Source organism: Lineus longissimus, chromosome 15 (genome assembly GCF_910592395.1).
Source record: "Lineus longissimus chromosome 15, tnLinLong1.2, whole genome shotgun sequence".
Lineage (NCBI taxonomy): Eukaryota > Metazoa > Nemertea > Pilidiophora > Heteronemertea > Lineidae > Lineus > Lineus longissimus.
The window spans coordinates 14,316,436-14,323,349 of record NC_088322.1 but is presented as its reverse complement, the minus strand read 5'-3'; the positions used below and the strand labels follow the sequence as shown (position 1 = coordinate 14,323,349).

General features: G+C 41.5%; 1 long non-coding RNA gene across 1 annotated transcript; it reads right to left on the bottom strand.

Moving 5' to 3' along the window:
- Positions 1-1,288: 1,288 nt before the first annotated feature.
- On the bottom strand, positions 1,289-2,271 carry LOC135499720 (uncharacterized). The gene is made up of 2 exons (XR_010449330.1): positions 1,993-2,271; positions 1,289-1,530 (listed from the first exon to the last, which is right to left on the bottom strand). It is a non-coding gene; the product is annotated as an uncharacterized LOC135499720 (long non-coding RNA).
- Between the last annotated feature and the right edge of the window lie 4,643 nt (positions 2,272-6,914).

Sequence of the window (6,914 nt, the reverse complement as noted above, 5' to 3'; positions counted from 1 at the left end):
GTGATTATCAGTGTTACACATGTCTAGGTTAGTTTACCAATTCTAATGATGCTTGTCCAATTAGGAGGTTCCCCTGGGGAATCGGCTGCAGTGTTTACATAAGGACAGTGATTATCGATCATCGGTATACCTCGGGATTCCCCGGTGATCTCCGTAATGGCATTATCTGCATTCATGAAAATAAAGAATACGACGCGCTGTTTTGATCATATTTGTATGAAATACGGATAATACAACCTTAATGATAAATACATATCACTCAATAATGAACAAGGAAAGTTCAGTCAATAGTTTAGAGAATCCTCTTTTGGCTAGGTGTTATTTTCGAAATGGCATGTCATTATATCCCTTCCCAATTAAGTATTTCGTGAGTTCATAAATGGCACCATGCCTGTTTAACAGAAAAATAGAATAACCAATATGATAAAATACAGAACATGATATTCTCGAGGGACAGAATATCACCACCGTCACGATTCATTGTGGCAAAGAACACTACATAGCTTTGCATAGCCTCACAGAATGTACCAAAAGTGTCCAACACCTAGAATCCTTGTACTTCAGGTTCATACATTCGGTACTTAATGTACCTTTATCTGTGCCAATTGACCACTATTTTTGTAAAGTCCATGGTTCACGGTTGTTGCACTTTTTGATACACTCTGTCCATAACCTCAAAGACTCATTCTGCTATCGATTGTTCAACCCACATGGTCGCCATTTTCCTGATAATTCTCATATTGTCAGTTCTCCACATCAATAATGAATATCAGTCTGTGTTCTTCACATACGTATGTCCATAGTAGAAATAATTGAGAAAATCTGAGAGTGCCCAGAACAAAACTCGGAGTGTAATACTTATGGCTATGATGACACAAAGACCAAAGGTAATTGGCTTCATCTTGGTTTAGTACCCAGGACCCTTATCACAGATACTCCAAAAGTCGTAGCCAGCAGTGGTCCTTATCGCCAAAGGTACTGTAGCATAAGATGTTAAAAACACAAGTACGTTATGCCACATGTAAGAACAAGAGCAACAGGCACAAGTGAAGCAGTTAACGTAGAGTATGGAAACTTTAATGCCTTGAAACTTTCGTGTGATATGAAACTGTGGTGCACATATCCAGCAAAACGTTCGTCGATACTGTAAGATGGTAGTCCGAAATTTGCAGTTGGAGAACAACGCGGCTGATCACGGATTGTACTCTTCGTAGATAGTTATAGACCAGTAGGAAGCCCAGCCTCAAAATCTAACAGTTTATTTCCACACTGCTAGTCGTATCTATACTGGTCGTCTGGCCTACTCTTTTACTACTGCTGAATTCATTCAGTTGATATAACCCCAACACTATCCAAAGTCAGAGGACTGTCCGTTCCGCTAACAACTCCCATAAAGCATAGACAGTAGTAACCACAGTATCTCGGGTTCGATCCTCGCCTGGTACCATTTCAAGCAAAGGTCGTTACATCATCGGCACTGGCCAACAGGGTACCTTCTTCCGAGAGTATCTGGTATGATGGTCAGGCAACCTGAGTGTAGAGAAAAGAATATATTTCAGGAACTATATACACCATTACGGGTCAAACTAAATGTTGGTTTATCAATCACGGCAAACTATATCAGAGCCTGAAATCTGGTTGTCAACGCAATTGGTTTGAAAGTAATTTAATCATGTTCTCAAAGGTAAATGATATATGTTGATGAAGAAACATGACTATGGATCACACTGCAAGTAATACATCAAATTATGCAATGATGGTATTTGACAGCTTGTTATGCAGTACGAGAGCATATAGAGCCAGCATATGAATAATTGAGGGACCCGCACCACTAATACTGCTGTGTCTGTTTCGATATAAGGCAGTAGCTACTAGTTTTCATGAATCAGTAGATAGGCTCACTGCAAAGTCTGCACCAATCGCGCGGTCATGTAATCATTAGATTGTAACATGGAAACTAACAAAGGATGAAAGGACGAAAGAGCAACTTACCTGTCAGTTTGGGTTCCTGCTGTAAATCGGGACGGTGCAGCATGAATGTGATGAAGAGCAGATACTGAGCATACTATTACGCTATCAGACGTCTATGTCAAGGACGGTCAAGCATCATTACACTCAGCGGGATACCAGGAACAACAATGAGCTTGTGCGTGCATCCCAACATACAATGCACACGAATCAGCACTACACAAATTACACCACACATGTGTTTCTGTACACACTATGGCAAACGCCATTACGCTGACAACGGCGAAAATCAATTGAACACTCGTCTGCTCGTTGCCAGACATAAATCAATCTGACTCGTACCGGGTTACGCTAAATTGCCCGTATGGATATGGCCTTTACGTACTACGATTTGAAATTAGAAAACTTTTGATTGGTTGAGGGGAAATGTGATAATAAACATGGCTGCTATTTTGAAAATGCCAATCGCACGTGGACGGGTCGCTTACATGTATGACACGACCTGCTATTGACACCATGGGACTTAACGTGGGATTTATCGGTAGGTAAAGCTATCGGTTTACCTTTGATACACACTAGGAACAAGACCATACTGTTACTATCTTGACCCCCAAGGTTTTGATATCGCTAAGTCACGGCACCCTGAGCCAGGCGGTTGTGACGGAAACGCAATCGAGTCAGGATGTAATGCTACAGTGTTGGGGGTATACTGGATACGCCCCTCAAGCTGAACTAACCATTCGTCTATTTCTTTTGTGCCCTCATATCCTTTCCAGGCAGGGAAGTAAATTTTGAAGACATGGGAGTTTGTTATTCAAGCATATTGGTCAAGAATTTCAGCCATGAAAAGTTTGGCTTTGTGCATCATAATTTGATCATAACGGACATTCATTGATTAGAATAAAACCGGTCCCTGGATTCACACGGAGATAAAACATTTGCTTGGTCACCAAATTAAGAGAATCAAAACTGATTACCTATTCGACACATAACGACGTTATTTTGCATTTTACCGGAGATTGGGCATTCTCATCAGGCTGAGGTTGTAGCCCATGACGGATGCAGGCGTTGGTGAGAGACATCCGTGACCGGACTATTGTTCTGTGTGGGTTTGGTCTGCTTAGTTTGGGCAGAAGAGTTGAATGTTAAACATTGTTGCCCCGGCCGGTACGTATAACCATCGATAAGATGGGTATTTTCTTGTGGAGGGTGTTACAAGTGTACAGATTTTCTAACGGGCTTATTTTTGGCTTCATTCAATCATTGGCTTCATTAAATATTGGCAGTTGAGCTTGTTACAAAGCAGTACATGTCCTTACCTGTGTTGATGGGAAGCATGTGATCTCTCAAACGATACTCTAAGCCCAATATTCAACTGAAATCACTACCCGATGGTGAAGCAGTAGAGTTACAAATATACGAATTCAAAACACATGTATCGTCTAATTTGCTTTTTCGATTACGTTGACATTTTTCATTTGGCTGTGGTCGTCACCAGAAGCGACTGCTGTTAGACAGCTGTCTGAGACGGGAGAAAGGCCGTGATTAGACCAGTGGGTTTTATTCGCAGGAATGCACAACTCAGCTACCCGATAGTCTCGCCTGGATACAGTGGGTAGGGAATTGAATCTGGGGTCGGGAGACCCGGTAAGTTGTGTCGGGCAACGATTTACATTCTTCACTGAATACATCGTGGTAAAAGAAATTAAACATCTGAAGCACGTGGCTCCAAGTCATTCTGCCATGTGCCATGGCAATTATCGAGAAGCGAAGTTTCAGTTCTTCTGACCAATCTCTACAGTGGCTTCTACCAACTCCGGCAATCGTGAAAAAAAGAGTTTGACTTTACGGCAAACATCATAAACATTTCAAGGCAATCGTACCCATGTGATCACTCAAAGGATACTCTAAATCCTAAAACCATATAAATCAAGAAAAACCGGATATCTTTGCCTATGCCGAGCATGCTTCGCCTCCCACAAGAAGCCTGAATAGCTTGATGCTGTCTAGAATTAGTCTCCATTGTTATGCTAAGGGATTCGTCGCGGCACATGAACATATAGATGGTCTTAATGTCGCAGTTATCATTGGAAACAATTTGCCGACTCTTTTTGCTACAGCGTGATTTTGAATTTGAGATGATCCTTGATATGGTTCAATACTTAGCACAAGAAAGGCGCTGTTTGAAGAGTGGGCGCGGGTAACTGCACCTTATTGGTTTCGAGCTTTTTTTATACTTTTGTGCTGATTTGGTATCGTTCATTATACTTTCTAGTTTGAACGTCTGATGCCCACGAACTTGATAAGAATCTGCTTTTCATCCCTCGAGGTTTATCCTACTAACATTCCATACCAGTCGCTACAATAAACTACTCGAATTTTCAATTCCAGCCTCTCCCGAAATCCATCTCATTTTCCATATTTGTTCGTTTTATAATGACAATGGCGGCGGAAAACGAGACGCAAGGGGGGCATGGTTGGTGTGAGGTGATAATGGGGCATCCTTGATTAAAATGCCATACCAGACGCTACAATAAACAACCCGAATTTTTAGTTCCAGCCTCAGCCGAAATCCATCCCAGTTTGTGTTCGAGTTCATGCCGACGTTGTATTTCATGTGTAAGACCTGTTATCAAGTAAAACCAACTGCTGCTGGCAACCACACTGTCGCGAGTTAAACGAACATACGCAGTCCCTGACCGGTGGTTATCTTAAATCCGATCGAGGATTAAATTTGTAACAATATAGTCTAACTAACTCCATTCTGGTTCCCGCGACAACCAAATCTACATTCGTTAAGAGGATAACTCAGCTGATAGTTACGCAGTAGCCAACGTTGATGGAAAGTTTTTATCGCGGATGTATCTCCTCTACATCCGCAGTTTAATGAATGCTGATGGTTTAAGTGAAATCAGTGAACTGTTGAAATGAAAAAGATACCTCAAATTTAACTTTTTGCCATGGGGCTGAAGACATGAGAAAAAATGCTGTTCAATCCACGAAGTTCCCCCCCCCCCCAAAAAAGTACTCAGTTCTTCTCCAGCTATCAGGAATTGTATCAAGAATGAAATCTGCACCAGTATACTCAAACCTTCTGCGTTCTGCCTAAACTATAACTTCATTCCTGGGGCGAAGATGAAACGGCTTCTCGTTTCGAGGTAAGCTTCATAACCAACTCTATTCTCGTTTCCGATACATTCATTAACTTAAGAGACAAATGAAGCTGATATGGCTACAGTAAATGGGCTATCTAATGTTTCGCTGGTAGAATGCATTATTTAGTCAGTGGACTGGCCTATGTCTCTTTTTGTAACACCGTACTGCTTTAGCCTTTGCTGAGGTCTGTTACACAAATTGACACATGCTGTGACCACTCACATTTATCATCGACTTCGACTTCATGTAGTTGAATGGCTTTGCGCCTCCCTTAGCTCAACATGTTTCAAAACTTACATCATTACGTGCAGACGACGAACATAGCGATCCGTATTGACTCGGCAGTCGTTGTTAATTGACAGTTTTTAACCAATTAAAAGAGGAAATTAAATTAACTTGCCGTCCCGTTGTTTGATAGATGAATTCGGCGTGTTGCGAGTGATGATAATGCGACACAGTGTTGTTTTTTCTCAACTGCGAACTTATTCCATCAATCAAATTTAATTATGCATAATATCAGATGAAATCACCGATATTTATGTAGTCTTGCTACCGACTCTTGTTACACCAAATAAATAATCGCGATGACACCACTTTTATTCACACCAGGATGTTTTTATTCGCGCTTTCGTGCATTTATCAACCGTCGTGATGGAAAATAAAGTCACCTGAAAAGATCAGTCCCACTGTAGGCCCGATTTTCCCATGACGGATAAGTCTATTACTATACAGAAGCCAAAATAAGACTTGGATTAAGATCTTACGAAATATTTTTCATCCCGGACTTACTCACCTGGGATCATAAATCCCATTTACACCAGGACTGCATGGTTAAAAAAATACAAATCGCATTCTCTTTTAGTACACATCTCTTTGACGGATGTTGCGGGTATCTTTATAAACACGTACATTTCTCAATTTATCTTTGACTCAGTGTATGGTGCCCATAAACCTTCCTTGTTAGCTTTTTAAAACTCGCCAGCTCTAACGTATAACCTACCGGGACTTAAATTTACAATTCTGATTCAGCAGTCCAAGGTTCTTCGCTATAGTATGGGACATCGCGGTTCACCAAGGCTAAGACTGCCTACGTTGGTCTGCCGAGCAGCACTATTTGATAATGGTCCGTGAATGGGATCTTGACCAGTATATCCTCGACTCGGGACTGGTAGCCAGACGAACATCGCGGTTCACCAAGGCTAAGGCTGCCTACGTTGGTCTGCCCAGCAGTACTATTTGATTGGTCCGTGAATGGGGTCTTGACCAGTATATCCTCGACTCGGGACTGGTAGCGAGAAATCATCTTCGAACTTGAGCCTTGTACTTGTATATACTATAGTACTTCGAAAACTTAACAGTTTGAATCCAGCTATGAACTCTATTCGAAATCTGATAAGAGGATCCAACGAACCAATCTAGATCTAATCTTAGGCTGTCATCGCTTGTACATAGGACAGCCATCGTGGTTTGGAGAGACCACCATTACCTCAAAAGGATAGAACGTAATGGTCCATTAAAACTAGATATACGCCCGCTCTGGTACGGCGGCCGCGGAGGGAGTTTTGGTATATAAGCAGCCCAAAATTCTGATGGTAAAAGTTACATGTAGCATAGCCACAAAACCCCCGAGAGCCTTTATGGCATATTCAAACTGTTGGACTGCCAGAAAATACGGATACAAAAGCTGCACCTTTCAAAATGGTTGGTAAGCTTATGAAAACCAAAAGTATTTTTCATTCTGTTGGCATGGCAATGATGCAATGATAATTCTTCCTTTTTATCGCTTTTGG